This window comes from Oncorhynchus keta, chromosome 3, assembly GCF_023373465.1.
Source record: "Oncorhynchus keta strain PuntledgeMale-10-30-2019 chromosome 3, Oket_V2, whole genome shotgun sequence".
NCBI lineage: Eukaryota > Metazoa > Chordata > Actinopteri > Salmoniformes > Salmonidae > Oncorhynchus > Oncorhynchus keta.
The window spans coordinates 22,102,777-22,128,769 of NC_068423.1; positions in this window are offsets into that span (position 1 = coordinate 22,102,777).

Consider the following 25,993-nt stretch of genomic DNA (forward strand, 5'->3'; position numbering starts at 1 on the left):
TCCCACCCAGTGTCCTCACTCCCTCCAACACCACGCCCACTCCCACCCAGTGTCCTCACTCTCTCAAACACCACGCCCACTCCCATCCAGTGTCCACACTCTCTCCAACACCACGCCCACTCCCACCCAGTGTCCTCACTCCCTCCAACACCACGCCCACTCCCACCCAGTGTCCTCTCCACTCCCTCCAACACCACGCCCACTCCCCACCCAGTGTCCTCTCTCCCCAACACCACGCCCACCAGTCCAACACCACGCCCACTCCCACCCAGTGTCCACACTCTCTCCAACACCACACCCACTCCCACCCAGTGTCCTCACTCCCTCCAACACCACGCCCACCCCACCCAGTGTCCTCACTCCCTCCAACACCACGCCCACTCCCACCCAGTGTCCTCACTCTCTACAACACCACGCCCACTCCCACCCAGTGTCCACACTCTCTCCAACACCACGCCCCTCCCACCCAGTGTCCTCACTCCCTCCAACACCACGCCCACTCCCACCCAGTGTCCTCACTCCCTCCAACACCACGCCCACTCCCACCCAGTGTCCTCACTCTCTACAACACCACGCCCACTCCCACCCAGTGTCCACACTCTCTCCAACACCACGCCCACTCCCACCCAGTGTCCTCACTCCCTCCAACACCACGGCCACTCCCACCCAGTGTCCTCACTCTCTCCAACACCACGCCCACTCCCACCCAGTGTCCACACTCTCTCCAACACCACGCCCACTCCCACCCAGTGTCCTCACTCCCTCCAACACCACGCCCACTCCCACCCAGTGTCCACTCTCTCTCCAACACCACGCCCACTCCCACCCAGTGTCCTCACTCTCTCCAACACCACGCCCCACCCAGTCCCACTCAGTGTCCTCACTCCCTCCAACACCACGCCCACTCCCACCCAGTGTCCACACTCTCTCCAACACCACGCCCACTCCCACCCAGTGTCCTCACTCTCTCCAAAACCACGCCCCCCACTCCCACCCAGTGTCCTCACTTGTCCTCACTCCAACACCACGCCCACTCCCACCCAGTGTCCACACTCTCTCAACACCACGCCCACTCCCACCCAGTGTCCTCACTCTCTACAACACCACGCCCACTCCCACCCAGTGTCCTCACTCCCTCCAACACCACTCCTACTCCCACCCAGTGTCCACACTCTCTCCAACACCACGCCCACTCCCACCCAGTGTCCTCACTCCCTCCAACACCACGCCCATTTCCACCCAGTGTCCTCACTCCCTCCAACACCACGCCCACTCCCACCCAGTGTCCTCACTCTCCAACACCACGCCCACTCCCACCCAGTGTCCACACTCTCTCCAAAACCACGCCCACTCCCACCCAGTGTCCTCACTCCCTCCAACACCACGCCCACTCCCACCCAGTGTCCTCACTCCCTCCAACACCACGCCCACTCCCACCCAGTGTCCACACTCCCTCCAACACCACGCCCACTCCCACCCAGTGTCCTCACTCCCTCCAACACCACGCCCACTCCCACCCAGTGTCCACACTCTCTCCAACACCACGCCCACTCCCACCCAGTGTCCTCACTCCCTCCAACACCACGCCCACTCCCACCCAGTGTCCTCACTCCCTCCAACACCACGCCCACTCCCACCCAGTGTCCACACTCTCTCCAACACCACGCCCACTCCCACCCAGTGTCCTCACTCTCTCCAACACCACGCCCACTCCCACCCAGTGTCCACACTCTCTCCAACACCACGCCCACTCCCACCCAGTGTCCTCACTCCCTCCAACACCACGGCCACTCCCACCCAGTGTCCTCACTCTCTCCAACACCACGCCCACTCCCACCCAGTGTCCACACTCTCTCCAACACCACGCCCACTCCCACCCAGTGTCCTCAACTCCCTCCAACACCACGCCCACTCCCACCCAGTGTCAACACTCTCTCCAACACCACGCCCACGCCCACTCCCACCCAGTGTCCTCACTCTCTCCAACACCACGCCCCACTCCCACCCAGTGTCCTCACTCCCTCCAACACCACGCCCACTCCCACCCAGTGTCCACACTCTCTCCAACACCACGCCCACTCCCACCCAGTGTCCTCACTCTCTACAACACCACGCCCACTCCCACCCAGTGTCCTCAACTCCCTCCAACACCACTCCTACTCCCACCCAGTGTCCAAACTCTCAAATTTTCCATCATCCCAATAATTTGAAACACGTACGCTCCTCCATAACAGGAATGGAAGAATTGATCTCCCTCTGCTCTGCTAATTATTTTAATTACTAGAAGACAGATGCCTGAACTTTTTATTTAATATTAATTTAGAAACACAACTTATGTTACTGGTTCCCCTGATGGAAAAGCAGGCACCCTGTCAAACTGATTGTCTGGTTGTGTGTGTGGTTGTGGTTTTGTTTTTGTGTGTGTTTGTTGGTGTGTGTGTGTGTGCGTGGTTGTGGTTGTGGTTGTGGTTGTGTGTGTGTGTGTGTGTGTGGCTGATGCTGTGTGTGTGCGTGCGTGCGTGCGTGTGTGTGTGTGCATACAAGGCAGAATTATGGAGATTGGGTGTTCAACTACAAGACTAAATATGAACTTTTCTTTGTCATTTCAATAATGATATGAGTGCTGATGTGAGATGTTGTGTCTGAACAGCCTTCTGTTGAGAGAAGCACGACAGAGTTTTCCAGACTTTTATGAACAAAGTCACTTTCTTTTGATTCTGTGTGCTGATCCCATCATGAAATCTCTTAAAACAGAAAGGTGCGATCTAGAACCTTAAGGGGTTCTTTGGCTGTCCCCATATGGGAACGCCTTAAAGAACCCTTTTTGGTTCAAGGTAGAACTGTTTTCGGTTATTCCTTGAACCAAAATGGGTTCTAGCATGAAAAAAAAAAAAAGTTATTCTATAGAGACAGTCATAGAATCATTTTGAAACCCTTTTAACCTCTTACGTCCACCCGAAACGCAGGCGTCCCATCTAGACATCTGGAAATGCAAATGCGCTACGCTAAATGCTAATAGTACTAGTTAAAACTCAAACGTTCATTAAAATACACATGCAGGGTATTGAATTAAAGCTACACTCGTTGTGAATCCAGGCAACAAGTCAGATTTTTAAAATGCTTTTCGGCGAAAGCATGAGAAGCTATTATCTGATAGCATGTAACACCCCTAAAGACCTGCAGGGGACGTAAACAAAATAATTAGCATAGTCGGCGCTACACAAAATGCAGAAATAAAATATAAAACATTCATTACCTTTGACGATCTTCTTTGTTGGCACTCATAGATGTCCCATAAACATCACTATTGGGTATTTTTTTTATTAAATCGGTCCATATATAGCCTAGATATCGATCTATGAAGACTGTGTGGTCAAGTAAAAAACAGCGTTTTATAACGCAACGCTATTTTTAATTCAAAAAGTAGACGATAAACTTTCACAAAACACTTCAAAATACTTTTGTAATGCAACTTTAGGTATTAGTAAACGTTAATAATCTATCAAATTGATCACGGGGCGATGTATATTCAATAACTCCACGTCTTGAAATAATGTCTGGATATTTCAAGACCAAAACATCCTGTCGGCGACCGGAAGAAATGGGCTGTCTCTTGTTCGTTTGACCAAGAAACAAAGCCCAGGCAAATGACAAGACTGGAGACATCGTGTGGAAGCTGTAGGAATTGCAATCTCGGCTCCAGGTAATTTGGTTTCCATTCAACAATACATGCAAGTGGCGCATTGATATATTTTCCATTTTTCAGTGATCAGATTTTCCTGCGCTTTTCGATGAAACGCACGTTCTGTTATAGTCACAGCCGTGATTTAACCAGTTTTAGAAACGTCAGAGTGTTTTCTATCCACACATACTAATCATATGCATATACTATATTCCTGGCATGAGTAGCAAGACGCTGAAATGTTGCACGATTTTTAACAGAATGTTCGAAAAAGTAGTGGGTAGGATCAACAGTTTAACTAAGTGTGTAGAATGTGTGTGTGTGTAGTTGCCAGGTGTATGTTCACAGGTCATAGCCTCTTTGCTCCCATTTGGGGAGTAGCAGCTGCCTCGACTCTCCTCCCATCTTTCCACCCCCTTTCCTTCCACTCTCCTCCCCTTCTACTCCCCCTCCCACTCTCCTCCCCCTCCTCTCATGTCTCCCTCACAGGAACAGGTTAATGCCTGCTTAGGGTAGAGGTCAGATTTTCCATTTGTTTTGTCTTTGTCTTACACATTCGGCCCTCCACTTCACCTGCCTCCTCGAGTTTCTTTTTTGTGAAGAAAAAGGATAGAGGTCTGCGGCCGTGTATTGACTATCGGGGTATCAGTCAGATCACAGTGAGGTACAGCTACCCACTGCCTCTCATAGCCAGTGTGATAGAGTCAATGCACGGTGCGCTTCTTCACAAAATTGGTTCTCAGGAGAGCTTACAACCTGCTGCGTATCCGGGGGACGAGTGGAAGACGGCATTTAGTACCACCTCAGGGCAATTTTGAGTACCTCGTCATGCCGTACGGGTTGATGAATGCTCCATCAGTCTTCCAGGCCTTTGTTGACGAGAATTTCCGGGACCTGCACGGGCAGGGTGTAGTGGTGTAAATCAACAACATTGTGATATGCTCCGCTATACGCGCCGAGCATGTGTCCCTGGTGCGCAGGGTGCTTGGTCGACTGTTGGAGCATGACCTGTACGTCAAGGCTGAGAAATGTCTGATCTTCCAACAATCCGTCTCCTTCCTAGCCTACCGCATTTCCACTTGAGTGGTGGAGATGGAGAGTGACCACATTTTAGCCGTGCGTAATTGGTCGACTCCCAATACGGTAAAGGAAGTGCAGAGGTTTCTTTGGATTGCCAACTACTACCAGAGGTTTATCGGAGGTTTATCAGGTAGCGACTCCCATTACCTCACTGCTGAAGGGCGGACTGGTGCGACTGCAGTGGTCAGCTGAGATGGACAGGTCTTTTGGTCACCTGAAGGCTCTGTTTACCTTGGCTCCCATGCTGGCTCATCCGGATCCCTCTTTGGCGTTCATAGTGGAGGTGGACGCAACCGAGGCTGGGATAGGAGCTGTGCTCTCTCAGCGCCCGGGCACGCCACCAAAGCTTCACCCCTGTGCTTTCTTTTCGAAGAAGCTAAGCCCGGCGGAGCGAAACTATGATGTGGGGGACCGGGAGCTGTTAGCTGTTGTCAAGGCTCTGAAGGCGTGGAGACATTGGCTTAAGGGGGCTAAACACCCTTTCCTCATCTGGACTGACCACAGCAATCTGGAGTAAATCCGGGCGGCGAAGAGACCGAACCCTCGCCAGGCAAGGAGGGCCCCAGTGTCCAGCTGAGCGCCTGTACATTCCGTCTGCTGTCCGTGACCGTTTGATATATTGGGCCCACACGTCACCCTCCTCTGGTCATCTTGGTATCGGTCGGACAGTGCGTTGCCGTAGTGGGAAGTACTGGTGGTCCACCTTGGCCAGGACGTGAGTGTGTTTGTTTCCTCCTGCTCGGTGTGCGCCCAATGCAAGGCTCCCAGGCACCTGCCCAGAGGAAGTTACAACCCCTACCCATTCCACAACGGCCGTTGTCGCGCCTGTCGGTGTACTTCTTGATGGATCTTCCTCCTCACAGGGCAACACTACAATCATGGTCTTTGTGGATTGGTTTTCTAAGTCCTGCCGTCTCCTCCCTTTGCCCGGTCTCCCTACAGCCCTACAGACAGCGGAGGCCCTGTTCACTCACGTCTTCCGGCACTACAGGGTGCATAAGGAAATAGTCTTTGATCAGGGTCCTAGTTCACATCCAGGGTCTGGGGAACGTTCATGGAACATCTGGGAGTCTCGGTCAGCCTCACCTCAGGTTTTCACCCTGAGAGTAACGGGTAGGTGTAGAGAGTAAACCAGGATGTGGGTAGGTTTCTGCGGTCATATTGCCAGGACCGGCCGGGGGAGTGGGCGGCGTTCGTGCCCCTGGGCAGAGATGGCCCAAAACTCTCTCCCTTCCAGTGCATACTGGGGTATCAGCCGGTTCTGGTACCTTGGCATCAGAGCCAGATCAAAGCTCCTGCGGTGGACGAATGGTTTAAGCACTCGGAGAAGACCTGGGACGCAGCCCATGTGCACCTGCAATGGGCCGTGAGGCGGCAGAAGGCGAGCGCCGACCGCCACCGCATTGAGACCCCGGACCCAAAACCTGCCCCTCCGCCTGCCCTGCCGGAAGCTGGGTCCACAGTTTGTGGTGCCATTCAATGTCCTGAGGAGACTGAATGAGGTTTCCTACAGGTGACAGCTTCCCCCATATTACCGTATTAATCCTTTGTTTCATGTGTCTCTCCTCAGGCCGGTGGTGGCTGGTCCACTCTAGGAGTCTGTGTTGTGGGAGGTTCCTCCGCCCCCTCTGGACATCGAGGGGGCCCCAGCGTATGCTGTTCGAGTGATCCTGGACTCGAGGCGTCGGGCGAGGGGCCTTCAGTACCTCATGGATTGGGAGGGGTATGGTCCGGAGGAGAGATGCTGGGTGCCGGTGGAGGATGTCTTGGACCCGTCATTGCTGCGGGAGTTCCACCGTCTCCATCCAGATTGCCCTGCGCCTCATGTTCCGGGTCGTCTCCGAGGTCGGTGTCAGCGCTGCTGGAGCCGCGCATCAGGGGGGTACTGTCACGACTTACGCCAAAGTCGGTACCTCTCCTTGTTCGGGTGGCGTTCAGCAGTCGACGTCGCCGTCCTTCTAGCCATCACCGATCCACTTTTCATTTTCAATTTGTTTTGTCTTTGTCTTACACACCTGGTTTCAATCCCCCAATTCATTATTTAACCCTCTGTTCCCCCTCTGTTCCCCCATGTTCGTTTGTCAGTAATTGTTTACTGCATTGCCGTCCGTATTTGTGGCCTTGTATTTCTACAATGTGTATTGTGATATATTTGAGTAAAATTGCTTTCATTACCCATATCTGCTCTCCTGCGCCTGACTCAACTCAACAGTTACACACAGACGCATTACAATGTCCATCACCCATTTATTATGAAATGTCACACTTTTCAGGGTACAGTATGTATTAATTTGTGGACGTCCATCACCCATTTCGTATTAAATGTTACAAATTATGATTTGTATTATATTTCACAAATTGGTAAAACTTACAATATGTTACGGATTTGAATAAATTCTTATGTATTACGAATTTGAAAAACATACCATTTGTTATAAATTTGCAAAACGCATGATATGTTACTAGTTTGCAAAACCTACGGCATGTTAAGTATTCTAGCTAGGTGGCTAACGTTTGGGTTTGGCTAGGTGTTCAGGTTAGGGTTAGGGGAAGGGTTAGCTAACATGCTTGCAAAGTAACTAAAAATGAGTCAGTAGTTGAAACATTGCTAATTAGCTAAAATGCTAAAGTTGTCCATGATGGGATTCAAACTCGCAAAACTTTGGGTTGCTAGACATTCACGTAACCATACCAACTGTACATACTAAATGGAGAACCTCGGATTTACAGACAGAATAATATGAAAGGCCTTGAGACCAGTCTGGTCTACTGGACAAAACAAATAAAAGGAGAGATGGGGAAAAAAGTTACCTGACAATGTTTAAAGACTCAACAAGGTTAAAAGACTCACAATGTTTAAAGACTCAACAAGGTTAAAAGACTCACAATGTTTAAAGACTCAACAAGGTTAAAAGACTCACCGAGTATAAAGACTCACCGAGATTAAAAGACTCACCGAGGTTAAAAGACTCTCTGAGGTATAAAGACTCACTGAGGTTGAAAGAGTCACCGAAGTATAAAGACTCACCGAGGTTTAAAGACTCACCGAGGTATAAAGACTCACCGAGGTTAAAAGACTCACAATGTTTAAAGACTCAACAAGGTTAAAAGATTCACAATGTTTAAAGACTCACTGAGGTTAAAAGACTCACAATGTTTAAAGACTCAACAAGGTTAAAAGACTCACAATGTTTAAAGACTCACTGAGGTTAAAAGACTCACCGAGGTATAAAGACTCACCGAGATTAAAAGACTCACCGAGGTTAAAAGACTCTCTGAGGTATAAAGACTCACTGAGGTTGAAAGAGTCACCGAAGTATAAAGACTCACCGAGGTTTAAAGACTCACCGAGGTATAAAGACTCACGAGGTTAAAAGACTCACCGAGGTTAAAAGACTCGCCGAGGTTAAAAGACTCGCCGAGGTTAAAAGACTCACCAAAGTTTGGTCAGTAGAAGAAAATGGAGAGGGAAAAAACTATAAAAGATGTAAAGGAAGGTGTTGAAAAAATAGAGGGAGTAAATTAGGGGAAAAGAGAGAGAGAGTGAAACAGAGAAAAAGAGAGTATAATGTTGTGAAATAGAGTGATAAAAGGAGGATAGGATAAGGATAGGATAAGAGAGAGAGAGAGACGTAAGTCATGTTAACCAGAGAATAATTTGAGACGATTAATATTGCTTCTTCCCAGACTATACCACAGCGCTTCATTAGGTGGCATATAAATGGCATATATTATTAGGTAACATGCCATTATAACTCTCCTCTCCCGAGCCCCATGGCAGAAATCATACACACACAGAACAGTGGATTGAGATAAAACACACACACAGTGTCCACATTTAGAGCGTTAACAAAACTATGGACTTCTTAGTAATGTTCTGCCGTTTGTATTTTTCACATAAGGGTGAGAGATAGAGGACAGGACCGCTATAAGAAGTCAAACCAATTCTGACCGTGTGATTGTATATGGAATGCCTAGCTCGCAGTCAGGAGGAGGTAGCCACAATTTCCTGACAAGTCTTGGTTCATCACATATCCCTACTATATAATGACGTGACCTTATCAAATAGATAGACAGGTATGATTCAAATGTCAACAAATTAATTAAATTAATGATATAATGATTATCACAGAAGAGAGCGTTTGTAAGCTATCATAATGTGTCACAGTGTGTGTATTACAAGGTTATATACAGTGCATTCGGAAAGTATTCAGACCCTTTGACTTTTTCAACTTTCAATTTTGAAACATTACAGCCTTAATCTAAAATTGATTAAATAGATATTTTCCCACATCAATCTACACACTATACTCCATAATGACAAAGCAAAAACAGATTTAGAAAATTTTGCAAATGCATAAAAAAGAAAAGTGGAAAAATCACATTTACATAAGTATTCAGACTCTTTACTCAGTACTTTGTTGAAGCACCTTTGGCAGCGATTACAGCCGAGTCTTCCTGGGTATGATGCTACAAGCCTGGCACAACTGTATTTGGGGAGTTTCTCTCATTTTTCTCTGCAGTTCCTGTCAAGCTCTTTCTTTGGGCTGTTCATCTTTAACTCGATCCTGTCTAGTCTCCCAGTCCCTGCCGCTGAAAAACATCAACACAGCATGATGCTGCCACCACCATGCTTCACTGTAGGGATGGTGCCAGGTTTCCTCCAGATGTGACGCTTGGCATTCAGGCCGAAGTGTTCAATCTTGGTTTCATCAGACCAGAGAATCGTGTTTCTCCCAGGTAGGCTGCCATGTGCCTTTTAATGAGGAGTGGCTTCCGTCTGGCCACTCTACCATACAGGCCTGATTGGTGAAGTGCTGTAGAGATGGTTGTCCTTCTGGAAGGTTCTCCCATTTACACAGAGGAACTCTGGAGCTCTGTCAGAGTGACCATCGGGTTCTTGGTCACCTCCCTGACAAAGCCCCTTCTCCCCGATTGCACAGTTTGGCCGTGTGGCCAGCTCTAGGAAGATTCTTGGTGGTTCCAAGATTCTTCCATTTAAGAATGATGGAGGCCACTGTGTTCTTGGGGACCTTCAATGCTGCAGACACAATCCTGTCCTTTGACCACATGACCGCATGGCTTGGTTTTTGCTCTGACATCCGGAGCCAAACTGTGGAACCTTATAAACACAGGTGTGTGCCTTTCCAAATGATGTCCAATCATTTGAATTTACCACAGGTGGAGTCCAATCAAGTGGTAGAAACATCTCAAGGATGATCAATGGAAACAAGATGCACCTGAGCTCAACTTCGAGTCTCATAGCAAAGGGTCTGAATACTTATGTTTTTGCTTTGTCATTATGGTGTATTGTGTGTAGATTGATGAGTGAAAAAATTATGTAAACAATTTTAGAATAAGGCTGTATGTCACGCCTTGGTCTTAGTATTTTGTGTTTTCGTTATTTATTTGGTCAGGCAGGGGTGTGACATGGGTTTATTTTGTGGTGTGTTTTTGTATTGGGGTTTAGTAGGTATTGGGATTGCGGCTGAGTAGGGGTGTAGCATAGGCTTGGCTGCCTGAGGCGGTTCTCAATCAGAGTCAGGTGATTCTCGTTGTCTCTGATTGGGAACCATATTTAGGTAGCCTGGGTTTCACTGTGTATTTTGTGGGTGATTGTTCCTGTCTCTGTGTAGTGTTCACCAGATAGGCAGTAATAGGTTTTCGCGTTTCGTTTGTTGTTTTTGTATATTATGTAATTTCATGTATCTTCGATTCTACATTAAAGAACATGAGTAACCACCACGCCGCATTTTGGTCCGATCCTTATTCTACCTCTTCATCAGAGGAGGAGATAGAAGAACGCCGTTACGGAATCACCCACCACACCCGGACCGAGCGGCGTGGTAACAGGCAACAGCGAGAGCTGAAGCAGGGAAAGGAGGAATGGACATGGGAAGACGTTTTGGATGGCAACGGTTGTTACGCTTGGAGGAGATATTGGCTGGAAGAGATCGCCTCCCATGGGAACAGGTGGAGGCACTTAGGAGAGCAGAGGCAGCCGGAGAGAGGAGTCGACGTTACGAGGGAACACGGTTGGCAAGGAAACCTGAGAGGGAGTATGGCTATGCCAGGTAGGAGACCTGCGCAAACTCCCTGTGCTTACCTGGGGGCTAGAGAGACAGGGCAGGCACCCTGTTATGCTATGGAGCGCACGGTGTTTCCAGTGCGGGTGCATAGCCCGGTGCGGTACATACCAGCTCTTCGTATTGGCCGGGCTAGAGTGGGCATCGAGCCAGGTAAGGTTGGGCAGCCTTGGTGCTCAAGAGCTCCAGTGCGCCTGCACGGTCCGGTCTATCCAGAGCCACCTCCACACACCAGTCCTCCGGTAGCAGCTCCCCGCACCAGGCTTCCTGTGCGTGTTCTCTATCCAGTTCCACCTGTGCCAGCACCACGCATCAGGCCTACAGTGTGCCTCGCCTCTCCAGCGCTGCCGGAGTCTCCCACCTGTTCAGCGCTTCCAGAGCCTTCCTCCTCTACAGCGCTGCTGGAGTCTCCCGCCTGTTCAGCGCTGTCGGAGCCTTTCTCCTCTCCTGCGCTGCCGGAGTCTCCCGCCTGTTTAGCGCAGCCAGAACCTGCCTCCTCTACAGCGCTGCCGGAGCCTCCTGCCTGTTCAGCGCAGCCTGAGCTGTCAGCCTGCATGGAGCAGCCTGAGCTGTCAGCCTGCATGGAGCAGCCAGAGCTGCCAGTCTGCATGGAGCAGCCAGAGATGCCAGTCCGCATGGAGCAGCCAGAGCTGCCAGTCTGCATGGAGCAGCCAGAGTCGCCAGTTTGCATGGAGCAACCAGAGCTGCCAGTCTGCATGGAGCAGCCAGAGCTGTCAGCCTGCATGGAGCAGCCTGAGCTGTCAGTCTGCATGGAGCAGCCTGAGCTGCCAGTCTGCATGGAGCAGCCAGAGCTGCCAGTCTGCATGGAGCAGCCAGAGCTGTCAGCCTGCATGGAGCAGCCTGAGCTGTCAGTCTGCATGGAGCAGCCTGAGCTGTCAGTCTGCATGGAGCAGCCAGAGCTGTCAGTCTGCATGGAGCAGCCGGAGTTGTCAGTCTGCATGGAGCAGCCTGAGATGTCAGTCTGCATGGAGCAGCCTGAGTTGTCAGTCTGCATGGAGCAGCCAGAGCTGCCAGTCTGCATGGAGCAGCCAGAGATGTCAGTCTGCATGGAGCAGCCAGAGCTGCCAGTCTGCATGGAGCAGCCAGAGCTGCCAGTCTGCATGGAGCAGCCAGAGCTGCCAATCTGCATGGAGCCAGAGCTGCCAATCTGCATGGAGCAGCCAGAGCTGTCAGTCTGCATGGAGCAACCAGAGCAGCTAGTTCCGCCAGTCAGCCAGACTATTCCAGATCTGCCAGTCAGCCAGACTCTTCCAGATCTGCCAGTCAACCAGACTCTTCCAGATCCGCCAGCCAGCCAGGATCTGCCGGAGCCAACTACCTGCCTGAGCTTCCTCTCAGTACTGGGCTTCCTCTCAGTACTGGGCTTCCTCTCAGTACTGGGCTTCCCCTCAGTACTGGGCTTCCCCCTCAGTCCCGGGCTTCCACTCAGTCCCGGGTTTCCCCTCAGTCCCGGGCTTCCCCTCAGTCCCGGGCTTCCCTCAGTCCCGGGCTTCCCCTCAGTCCCGAGCTTCCCCTCAGTCCCGAGCTTCCCTCAGTCCCGAGCTGCTTCTCAGTCCCGAGCTGCCCCTCAGTCCCGAGCTGCCCCTCAGTCCAGTGGGGTTCTGGGTGAGGACTACTAGGCCATGGTCGGCGGTGAGGGTGGACTATCCCAGGACGCGAAGGGGAGGAACTAAGACATTTATGGAGTGGGGTCCACGTCCTGAGCCGGAGCCGCCACCATGGACAGACGCCCACCCGGACCCTCCCTATGGTTTTGAGTTGCGTCCGGGAGTCCGCACCTTAGGGGGGTTCTGTCACGCCTTGGTCTTAGTATTTTGTGTTTTTGTTTATCTATTTGGACTGGCCAGGGTGTGACATGGGCTATTGTGGTGTGTTTTTTGTCTTGGGGTTTTGTGGGGTGACTAATTAGTCCATGGCTGCCTGAGGCGGTTCTCAATCAGAGTCAGGTGATTTATCGTTGTCTCTGATTGGGAACCATATTTAGGCAGCCATATTCTGTGAGTGTTTTCGTGGTTGATTGTTCCTGTCTCTGTGTTAGTGTTCACCAGATAGGCTGTAATAGGTTTCGCGTTTTGTTTATTGTTTTTGTTATTAAGTTATTTCATGTATCGTCTATTCTTTATTAAAGAACATGAGTAACCACCACGCTGAATTTTGGTCCGCTTCTCCTTCAACAGACGAACGCCGTTACACTGTAAAAGTGACAAGGGGTCTGAACACTTTCCGAATGCACTGTAGCTAGCTAATGTATTTTGAATTGAATTCACCAGCCTCTTTTTCTGCGATCTGAACCAATGAGGAGGACAACAATGCATGGCGAGCTGGCAATTAATTATGAGCTGGTTGTCATCATTATTCTGTGGAGTGGAGAGCTCAGAGACCAGAGAGTCAGTGGCAACAGAGAAGTCAGTCTGATGTCGGGGACAGCAAGGGGCCGGTGAGACACCTTTAACAGAGAGTGAACTGTACCTCCGGAGGAGTTGCTCATCTCCCCATTGACGACCTCCTCCCTCTGCTCCATATCGTTCCCTCTTGAACGTCACTCCATCTGTTGGAGGCTTTAACAATAGAAAACGTTCAACTACGGCTGTTATATTTCATTCTTGTTCGTTCTTGTTCGCTTGTTCGCTCTGGCCCCCCAATGGTGGAACAAACTCCCTCACGACGCCAGGACAGTGGAGTCAATCACCACCTTCCGGAGACACCTGAAACCCCACCTCTTTAAGGAATACCTAGGATAGGATAAGTAATCCTTCTCACCCCCTCCCCCCCCTTTAAGATTTAGATGCACTATTGTAAAGTGACTATTCTACTGGATGTCATAAGGTGAATGCACCAATTTTTAAGTCGCTCTGGATAAGAGCGTCTGCTAAATGACTTAAATGTAAATGTTTAGCTTTTTCAAGCGCTTTGAGATGATTTATTTTACGAAAAGCACTACAGAGATTAATTAATAATAATAATAATTTTTATTATTATTACCAGTACTACAAAACAGTTATTACAGATATAGTGTCTCAGCCTCCAGTATTTATGCTGCAGTAGTTTGTGTCGGGGGGCTAGGGTCAGTTTGTTATATCTGGAGTACTTCTCCTGTCCTATTCGGTGTCCTGTGTGAATCTAAGTGTGCGTTCTCTAATTCTCTCGTTCTTTCTTTCTCTCTCTCGGAGGACCTGAGCCCCAGGACTACCTGACAAGATGGCTCCTCACTGTCCCCAGTCCACCTGGCCATGCTGCTGCTCCAGTTTCAACTGACCTGAGCCCTAGGACCATGCCCCAGGACTACCTGACATGATGACTCCTTGCTGTCCCCAGTCCACCTGGCCATGCTGCTGCTCCAGTTTCAACTATTCTGCCTTACTATTATTTGACCATGCTGGTCATTTATGAACATTTGAACATCTTGGCCATGTTCTGTTATAATCTCCACCCGGCACAGCCAGAAGAGGACTGGCCACCCCACATATGCTCTCTCTAATTCTCTCTTTCTTTCTCTCTCTCTCTCTGAGGACCTGAGCCCAAGGACCGTGCCCCAGGACGACCTGACATGATGACTCCTTGCTGTCCCCAGTCCACCTGACTGTGCTGCTGCTCCAGTTTCAACTGTTCTGCCTTGTTATTATTCGACCATGCTAGTCATTTATGAACATTTGAACATCTTGGCCATGTTCTGTTATAATCTCCACCCGGCACAGCCAGAAGAGGACTGGCCACCCCACATAGCACGGTTCCTCTCTAGGTTTCTTCCTAGGTTTTGGCCTTTCCAGGGAGTTTTTCCTAGCCACCGTGCTTCTACACCTGCATTGCTTGCTGTTTGGGGTTTTAGGCTGGGTTTCTGTACAGCACTTTGAGATATCAGCTGATGTACGAAGGGCTATATAAATAAAATTTGATTGATTGATTGATTGATAGTGTATTAAAGTAATGGTTATGGTGTGAAGAGTCTAAGGGGGGAGGAGGTGATTCAGCTAACCTATGGAATTGTTTTAAGACGGTTTGTCACGACTAGTCAAGGTGGGTGGAATCAGGCGCAGAGAGCAAATAATGAATAGAGGTTTATTCTCCGGTGAACAACAAACACGGACAACCCAAAATACAAACAGGGTGAAAAATATCCAAAACAGGAAATAACAGACAAACCGGAGAAATAAAACACAAAAAACACAGACAGTCGAAACGAAATGACAAAAACAAACAATCCCGCACAAAACAAGGGCGGGACAACCTACATTATATATACAGACACTAATTAACTAACACACAGGTGAAAACAATTAGACAAAACCAACAGATAACCGAAAAAGGGATCGGTAGTGGCTAATAGGACGGTGACGACGACCGCCGAGCACAGCCTGAACGGGCAGGAGAGCCAACCTCGGCGGAAGTCGTGACACGGTTATAGACCAGGAGTATTTTGATATTTGATTTTGAATTTGTGCACCCCTGCAGGTATAAACGAAATATACTGAACAAAAACATAAACGCAACAGATGTTTGTCCTATGTTTCATGAGCTGAAATAAAATGATACGATTATTTCTCTCAAATTTTGTGCACAAATTTGTTTACATTCCTGTTTGTGAGGATTTCTCCTTTGTCAAGATAATCCATCCACCTGACAGGTGTGGCATATCAAGAAGCTGATTAAACAGCATGATCATTACACAGGTGCACCTTGTGCTGGGGGCAATAAAAGGCCAATCTAAAATGTGCAGTTTTGTCACACAACACAATGCCACAGGTGTCTCAAGTTTTAAGGGTGCGTGCAATTGTCATGCTGACTGCAGGAATGTCCACCTGAGCTGTTGCCAGATAATTTAATAATTTCTCTTCCAACGTCATTTTAGAGAACTTGGTAGTAAGTCCAACTGGCCTCATAACCGCAGACCACGTGTAACCATGCCAGCCCTGGACCTCCACATCCGGCTTCCTCACCTGCGGAATCGTCTGAGACCAGCCACCTGGACAGCTGATGAAACTGTGTGTTTGCAGAAGTGAATGATTTCTACACAAACTGTCAGAAACTGTCTTAGGGAAGCTCATTTGATTTAAAAAAAATACAGTATTACTTTACTTGCATAAAAAAAGTGGATGAAAAGGTGGTTACTGACAGAGAAAATGTATTCTACCTACTGGCTATGCTACTGGCTATGTGATACTGGCTATGCTACTGGCTATGCTACTGGCTATGTGACACTGGCAATGTGATACTGCCTATGCTACTGGCTATGCTACTGGCTATGCTATACTGGCTATGTGATACTGGCTATGTGATACTGGCTATGCTACTGGCTATGCTACTGGCTATGTGACACTGGCAATGTGATACTGCCTATGCCACTGGCTATGCTACTGGCTATGCTATACTGGCTATGTGATACTGGCTATGCGACTGGCTATGCTACTGGCTATGCTACTGGCTATGCAGGAATATTTCAAAAAGGTTCTAAAGCTGAAAAGGAACCAGCCAAGTTCACCTGAAGAGGAAAGTTCATAAGGTAAGTACCATGCAAGGTATGTTCACGCCTATTACGAACAAAGTGCCATGTCGATGCCACAGAACCAATGCTCATTTTGATTGTAGAGATTCACCTCTCGCTCTCAACCTCTCTCAACCTCTCTCCACCCCTCTCTCTCTCTACCTCTCTCTACTTCTCTCCCTCTCTCTCTCCACCCCTCTCAATTCAATTCAATTCAAGAGCTTTATTGGCATGGGAAACATGTGTTAACATTGCCAAAGCAAGTGAGGTAGACAACATACAAAGTGAATATATAAAGTGAAAAACAACAAACATTAACAGTAAACATTACACATACAGAAGTTTCAAAACAGTAAAGACATTACAAATGTCATATTATATATATATAGATATATATATATACAGTGTTTTAACTATGTACAGATGGTTAAAGGACACAAGATAAAATAAATAAGCATAAATATGGGTTGTATTTACAATGGTGTTTGTTCTTCACTGGTTGCCCTTTTCTCGTGGCAACAGGTCACAAATCTTGCTGCTGTGATGGCACACTGTGGAATTTCACCCAGTAGATATGGGAGTTTTTCAAAATTGGATTTGTTTTCGAATTCTTTGTGGATCTGTGTAATCTGAGGGAAATATGTCTCTCTAATATGGTCATACATTGGGCAAGAGGTTAGGAAGTGCAGCTCAGTTTCCACTTCATTTTGTGGGCAGTGAGCACATAGCCTGTCTTCTCTTGAGAGCCATGTCTGCCTACGACGGCCTTTCTCAATAGCAAGGCTATGCTCACTGAGTCTGTACATAGTCAAAGCTTTCCTTAATTTTGGGTCAGTCACAGTAGTCAGGTATTCTGCCGCTGTGTACTCTGTGTAGGGCCAAATAGCATTCTAGTTTGCTCTGTTTTTTTGTTAATTCTTTCCAATGTGTTAAGTAATTATCTTTTTGTTTTCTCATGATTTGGTTGGGTCTAATTGTGCTGTTGTCCTGGGGCTCTGTATGGTGTGTTTGTGTTTGTGAACAGAGCCCCAGGACCAGCTTGCTTAGGGGACTCTTCTCCAGGTTCATCTCTCTGTAGGTGATGGCTTTGTTATGGAAGGTTTGTGAATCGCTTCCTTTTAGGGGGGTTGTAGAATTTAACGTCTCTTTTCTGGATTTTGATAATTAGTGGGTATCGGCCTAATTAATATATAATAATAATATATGCCATTTAGCAGACGCTTTTATCCAAAGCGACTTACAGTCATGTGTGCATACATTCTATGTATGGGTAATTCTGCTCTGCATGCATTATTTGGTGTTTTACGTTGTACACGGAGGATATTTTTGCAGAATTCTGCGTGCAGAGTCTCAATTTGGTGTTTGTCCCATTTTGTGAAGGCTTGGTTGGTGAGCGGACCCCAGACCTCACAACCATAAAGGGCAATGGGCTCTATGACTGATTCAAGTATTTTTAGCCAAATCCTAATTGGTATGTTGAAATTTATGTTTCTTTTGATGGCATAGAATGCCCTTCTTGCCTTGTCTCTCAGATCGTTCACAGCTTTGTGGAAGTTACCTGTGGCGCTGATGTTTAGGCCAAGGTATGTATAGTTTTTTGTGTGCTCTAGGGCAACAGTGTCTAGATGGAATTTGTATTTGTGGTCCTGGTGACTGGACCTTTTTTGGAACACCATTATTTTGGTCTTACTGAGATTTACTGTCAGGGCCCAGGTCTGACAGAATCTGTGCATAAGATCTAGGTGCTGCTGTAGGCCCTCCTTGGTTGGTGACAGAAGCACCAGATCATCAGCAAACAGCAGACATTTGACTTCGGATTCTAGCAGGGGGAGGCCGGGTGCTGCAGACTTTTCTAGTGCCCGCGCCAATTCGTTTATATATGTTGAAGAGGGTGGGGCTTAAGCTGCATCCCTGTCTCTCTCTCTCTCTCTCTCTCTCTCTCTCTCTCTCTCTCTCTACCTCTCTCTACCTCTCTCTACCTCTCTCTACCTCTCTCTCTCTACCTCTCTCTACCTACCTCTCTCTCTCTCTCTCTCTCTCTCTCTCTCTCTCTCTCTCTCCCTCTCTACCTCTCTCTACCTCTCTCCCTCTCTCTCTCTACCTCTCTCTACCTCTCTCTACCTCTCTCCCATTCTCTCTCCACCCGTCTCTCTCTCTACCTCTCTCTACCTCTCTCTACCTCTCTCCCTCTCTCTCTCCACCCCTCTCTCTCTCTACCTCTCTCTACCTCTCTCCCTCTCTCTCTCTCCACCCCTCTCTCTCTCTACCTCTCTCTAAACCTAACCTTAACTCTAACCTTAACCTCACTGCTAAACCTAAAGCCTAACCTGAAATTAAGACCAAGAAGCTGATTTTTGTTTTGGCCCATCTAGCAAAAACCCTTCAGCTCTGCCTCCAGGGCAAGACCCATGACAATAAACATTAAACTGCCATGCATTTTCTTGGTAACATTTGATAGGAAAAAACTTAGAAGTTTGTGGAAATGTGAAAGGAATGTAGGAGAATATAACACATTAGATCTGGTAAAAGACAATACAAAAAATACAACAACATTTTTTTTTTGCACCATCATCTTTGAAATGCAAGAGAAAGGCATTGCGCCTGGGATGTGTTATTCCATCCCAGGCGCAATTTACATATTGAGCACTAAAAAATTCAGAAAATCACGTTCTATGATTTTTAAGTAATTAATTTTCATTTTATTGCATGACATAAGTATTTGATTCATCAGAAAAGCAGAACTTAATATTGGGACAGAAACCTTTGTTTGCAATTACAGAGATCATACGTTTCCTGTAGTTCTTGATCAGGTTTGCACACGCTTCAGCAGGGATTTTGGCCCACTCCTCCATACAGACCTTTTCCAGATTTCAGATTTCAAGTGGGGCTGTCGCTGGACAATGGTGTTCTTGGGGTTGTACTCATCCTTCTTCTTCCTCCAAACACGGCGAGTGGAGTTTAGACCAAAAAGCTCTATTTTTGTCTTATCAGACCACATGACCTTCTCCCATTCCTCCTCTGGATCATCCAGATGGTCATTGGCAAACTTCAGACGGGCCTGGACATGCGCTGGCTTGAGCAGGGGGACCTTGTTGCGCTGCAGGATTTTAATCCATGACAGCGTAGTGTGTTACTAATGGTTTTCTTTGAGACTGTGGTCCCAGCTCTCTTCAGGTCATTGACCAGGTCCTGCCATGTAGTTCTGGGCTGATCCCTTACCTTCCTCATGATCATTGATGCCCCACGAGGTGAGATCTTGCATGGAGCCCCAGACCGAGGGTGATTGACCGTTATATTAAACTTCCATTCCATTTTCTAATAATTGCGCCAACAGTTGTTGCCTTCTCACCAAGCTGCTTGCCTATTGTCCTGTAGCCCATCCCAACCTTGCGCAGGTCTACAATTTTATCCCTGATGTCCTTACACAGCTCTCTGGTCTTAGCCATTGTGGAGAGGTTGGAGTCTGTTTGATTGAGTGTGTGGACAGGTGTCTTTTATACAGGTAATGAGTTCAAACAGGTGCAGTTAATACGGGTATTGAGTGGAGAACAGGAGGGATTCTTAAAGAAAAACTAACAGGTCTGTGAGAGCCGGAATTCTTACTGGTTGGGAGGTGATCAAATACTTATGTCATGCAATAAAATGCAAATTAATTACTTAAAAATCATACAATGTGATTTTCTGGATTTTTGTCTCTCAGAGTTGAAGTGTACCTATGATAAAAATTACAGACCTCTGCATGCTTTGTAAGTAGGAAAACCTGCAAAATTGTAAATGTATCAAATACATGTTCTCCCCACTGTATGTCTATGTCCTGGGTAATGTTCTCGTTACTTAGAAACGTTAGCTCAACCGTCCCACAGGGGACCCACCAATCCTGAAGAAGGTTTACAAGAACACAAACTGCAAAGTGTTTCCTTTGAAATGGTACCAATACTATGCATATCCTTGCTTCAGGGCCTGAGCTACAAGAAGTTAGATTTGGGTATGTCTTTAGGCGAAAATTGAAAAAAAGGGTCAGATCCTTAAGAGGTTTTAAGCAATGCTCTGTGGAGTGTATGTCTTAAAGTGGTCCTATTGACAGATACTCCAATCTTCGCTGTGGAGCTTTGCAGCTCCTTCGGGGTTAACTTTGGTTACTATGATGCCTCTGATTAATGCCCTCCTTGCCTGGTCTGTGAGATTTGCTGGGTGGCCCTCTCTTGAAAGGTTTGTTGTGATGCCATATTCTTTACATTTTTTAATACTGGATTTAATGCTCTGTGGGATGTTCAAAGTTTTTTTTTATAACCCAACCCTGATCTGTACATCTCCACAAAGTTGTCCCTGACCGGTTTTGCGAGCTCCTTGGTCTTCATGGTGTCGCTTGCTTGGTGGTGCCCCTTTCTTAGTGGTGTTTCAGACTCCGGTGGCCTTTCAGAACAGGTGTATATATACTGAGATCATGTGACATATCATGTGACATTTAGATTGCACACAGATGGACTTTGTTTCATGAATTCTGTGACTTGTGAAGGTAATTGGTTGCACCAGATCTTATTTAGGGGCGTCATAGTAAAGGGGATGAAAACATATCCTCCCGCCAAACTTCTGTTTTTCATTTTTTATTTTTATTTTAAACAAGTATTTTTTTTCATTTCACTTCAACAATTTGGACTATTTTGTGTACGTCCATTACATGAAATCTAAATAAATATCAATTTAAATTACAGGTTGTAATGCAACAAAATAGGACAAACGCCAAAAGGGCTGAATACTTTTGAAAGGCACTGTCAACAGTTCATCAAATGACAGGCTATTTGTATTTACCCCCTTTTGTACTTTACTGCTACTTGCTGTTTATTATCAATGCATAGTCACTTTACCCCTAACTACATGTACATATTACCTCCATTACCGCCATTACCTGTTTATTATCTATGCATAGTCACTTTACCCCTACCTACATGTACATATTTTCTCCATTACCTGTTTATTATCTATACATAGTCACTTTACCCCTACCTACATGTACATATTACCTCCATTACCTGTTTATTATCTATGCATAGTCACTTTACCTCTACCTACATGTACATATTACCTCCATTACCTGTTTATTATCTATGCATAGTCACTTTACCCCTACCTACATGTACATATTACCTCCATTACCTGTTTATTATCTATGCATAGTCACTTTACCCCTACCTACATGTACATATTACCTCCATTACCTGTTTATTATCTATGCATAGTCACTTTACCTCTACCTACATGTACATATTACCTCCATTACCTGTTTATTATCTATGCATAGTCACTTTACCCCTACCTACATGTACATATTACCTCCATTACCTGTTTATTATCTATGCATAGTCACTTTACCCCTACCTACATGTACATATTACCTCCATTACCTGTTTATTATCTATGCTTAGTCACTTTACCCCTACCTACATGTACATATTACCTCCATTACCTGTTTATTATCTATACATAGTCACTTTACCCCTACCTACATGTACATATTACCTCCATTACCTGTTTATTATCTATGCTTAGTCACTTTACCCCTACCTACATGTACATATTACCTTCATTACCTGTTTATTATCTATGCATAGTCACTTTACCCCTACCTACATGTACATATTACCTCCATTACCTGTTTATTATCTATGCATAGTCACTTTACCCCTACCTACATGTACATATTACCTCCATTACCTGGACTTCTCTGTTTATTATCTATGCATAGTCACTTTACCCCTACCTACATGTACATATTACCTCCATTACCTGTTTATTATCTATGCATAGTCACTTTACCCCTACCTACATGTACATATTACCTCCATTACCTGTTTATTATCTAGGCATAGTCACTTTACCCCTACCTACATGTACATATTACCTCCATTACCTGTTTATTATCTATACATAGTCACTTTACCCCTACCTACATGTACATATTACCTCCATTACCTGTTTATTATCTATGCTTAGTCACTTTACCCCTACCTACATGTACATATTACCTCCATTACCTGTTTATTATCTATGCATAGTCACTTTACCCCTAACCTACATGTACATATTACCTCCATTACCTGTTTATTATCTATACATAGTCACTTTACCCCCTACCTACATGTACATATTACCTCCATTACCTGTTTATTATCTATGCATAGTCACTTTACCCCTACCTACATGTACATATTACCTCCATTACCTGTTTATTATCTATGCATAGTCACTTTACCCCTACCTACATGTACATATTACCTCCATTACCTGTTTATTATCAATGCATAGTCACTTTACCCCTACCTACATGGGACCACCCATACGTAGAATGTATGCACACATGACTGTAAGTCGCTTTGGATAAAAGCGTCTGCTAAATGGCATATATTATGTACATACTACCTCCATTACCTGTTTATTATCTAGGCATAGTCACTTTACCCCTAACCTACATGTACATATTACCTCCATTACCTGTTTATTATCTATACATAGTCACTTTACCCCTAACCTACATGTACATATTACCTCCATTACCTGTTTATTATCTATGCATAGTAACTTTACCCCTACCTACATGTACATATTACCTCCATTACCTGTTTATTATCTATGCATAGTCACTTTACCCCTACCTACATGTACATATTACCTCCATTACCTGTTTATTATCTATGCATAGTCACTTTACCTCTACCTACATGTACATATTACCTCCATTACCTGTTTATTATCTATACATAGTCACTTTACCCCTGCCTACATGTACATATTACCTCCATTACCTGTTTATTATCTATGCATAGTCACTTTACCCCTACCTACATGTACATATTACCTCCATTACCTGTTTATTATCTATGCATAGTCACTTTACCTCTACCTACATGTACATATTACCTCCATTACCTGTTTATTATCTATGCATAGTCACTTTACCTCTACCTACATGTACATATTACCTCCATTACCTGTTTATTATCTAGGCATAGTCACTTTACCCCTACCTACATGTACATATTACCTCCATTACCTGTTTATTATCTATGCATAGTCACTTTACCCGTACCTACATGTACATATTACCTCAATTACCTCGACTAACCTGTTTATTATCTATACATAGTCACTTTACCCCTACCTACATGTACATATTACCTCCATTACCTGTTTATTATCTATGCATAGTCACTTTACCCCTACCTACATGTACATATTACCTCCATTACCTGTTTATTATCTATGCATAGTCACTTTACCCCTACCTACATGTACATATTACCTCCATTACCTGTTTATTATCTATGCATAGTCACTTTACCCCTACCTACATGTACATATTACCTCCATTACCTGTTTATTATCTATGCATAGTCACTTTACCCCTACCTACATGTACATATTACCTCCATTACCTGTTTATTATCTATGCATAGTCACTTTACCCCTACCTACATGTACATATTACCTCCATTACCTGTTTATTATCTATGCATAGTCACTTTACCCCTACCTACATGTACATATTACCTCCATTACCTGTTTATTATCTAGGCATAGTCACTTTACCCCTAACCTACATGTACATATTACCTCCATTACCTGTTTATTATCAATGCATAGTCACTTTACCCCTACCTACATGTACATATTACCTCCATTACCTGTTTATTATCTATACATAGTCACTTTACCCCTACCTACATGTACATATTACCTCCATTACCTGTTTATTATCTATGCATAGTCACTTTACCCCTACCTACATGTACATATTACCTCCATTACCTGTTTATTATCTAGGCATAGTCACTTTACCCCTAACCTACATGTACATATTACCTCCATTACCTGTTTATTATCAATGCATAGTCACTTTACCCCTAACCTACATGTACATATTACCTCCATTACCTGTTTATTATCTATACATAGTCACTTTACCCCTACCTACATGTACATATTTTCTCCATTACCTGTTTATTATCTATGCATAGTCACTTTCCCCCTGCCTACATGTACATGTTACCTCCATTACCTGTTTATTATCTATGCATAGTCACTTTACCTCTACCTACATGTACATATTACCTCCATTACCTGTTTATTATCTATGCATAGTCACTTTACCCCTACCTACATGTACATATTACCTCCATTACCTGTTTATTATCTATACATAGTCACTTTACCCCTACCTACATGTACATATTACCTCCATTACCTGTTTATTATCTATGCATAGTCACTTTACCCCTACCTACATGTACATATTACCTCCATTACCTGTTTATTATCTATGCATAGTCACTTTACCCCTACCTACATGTACATATTTTCTCCATTACCTGTTTATTATCTATGCATAGTCACTTTACCCCTACCTACATGTACATATTACCTCCATTACCTGTTTATTATCTATGCATAGTCACTTTACCCCTACCTACATGTACATATTACCTCCATTACCTGTTTATTATCTAGGCATAGTCACTTTACCCCTAACCTACATGTACATATTACCTCCATTACCTGTTTATTATCAATGCATAGTCACTTTACCCCTACCTACATGTACATATTACCTCCATTACCTGTTTATTATCTATACATAGTCACTTTACCCCTACCTACATGTACATATTACCTCCATTACCTGTTTATTATCTATGCATAGTCACTTTACCCTACCTACATGTACATATTACCTCCATTACCTGTTTATTATCTATGCATAGTCACTTTACCCCTACCTACATGTACATATTACCTCCATTACCTGTTTATTATCTAGGCATAGTCACTTTACCCCTAACCTACATGTACATATTACCTCCATTACCTGTTTATTATCAATGCATAGTCACTTTACCCCTACCTACATGTACATATTTTCTCCATTACCTGTTTATTATCTATGCATAGTCACTTTCCCCCTGCCTACATGTACATGTTACCTCCATTACCTGTTTATTATCTATGCATAGTCACTTTACCTCTACCTACATGTACATATTACCTCCATTACCTGTTTATTATCTATGCATAGTCACTTTACCCCTACCTACATGTACATATTACCTCCATTACCTGTTTATTATCTATACATAGTCACTTTACCCCTACCTACATGTACATATTACCTCCATTACCTGTTTATTATCTATACATAGTCACTTTACCCCTACCTACATGTACATATTACCTCCATTACCTGTTTATTATCTATGCATAGTCACTTTACCCCTACCTACATGTACATATTACCTCCATTACCTGTTTATTATCTATGCATAGTCACTTTACCCCTACCTACATGTACATATTACCTCCATTACCTGTTTATTATCAATGCATAGTCACTTTACCCCTACCTACATGGGACCACCCATACGTAGAATGTATGCACACATGACTGTAAGTCGCTTTGGATAAAAGCGTCTGCTAAATGGCATATATTATGTACATACTACCTCCATTACCTGTTTATTATCTAGGCATAGTCACTTTACCCCTAACCTACATGTACATATTACCTCCATTACCTGTTTATTATCTATACATAGTCACTTTACCCCTAACCTACATGTACATATTACCTCCATTACCTGTTTATTATCTATGCAT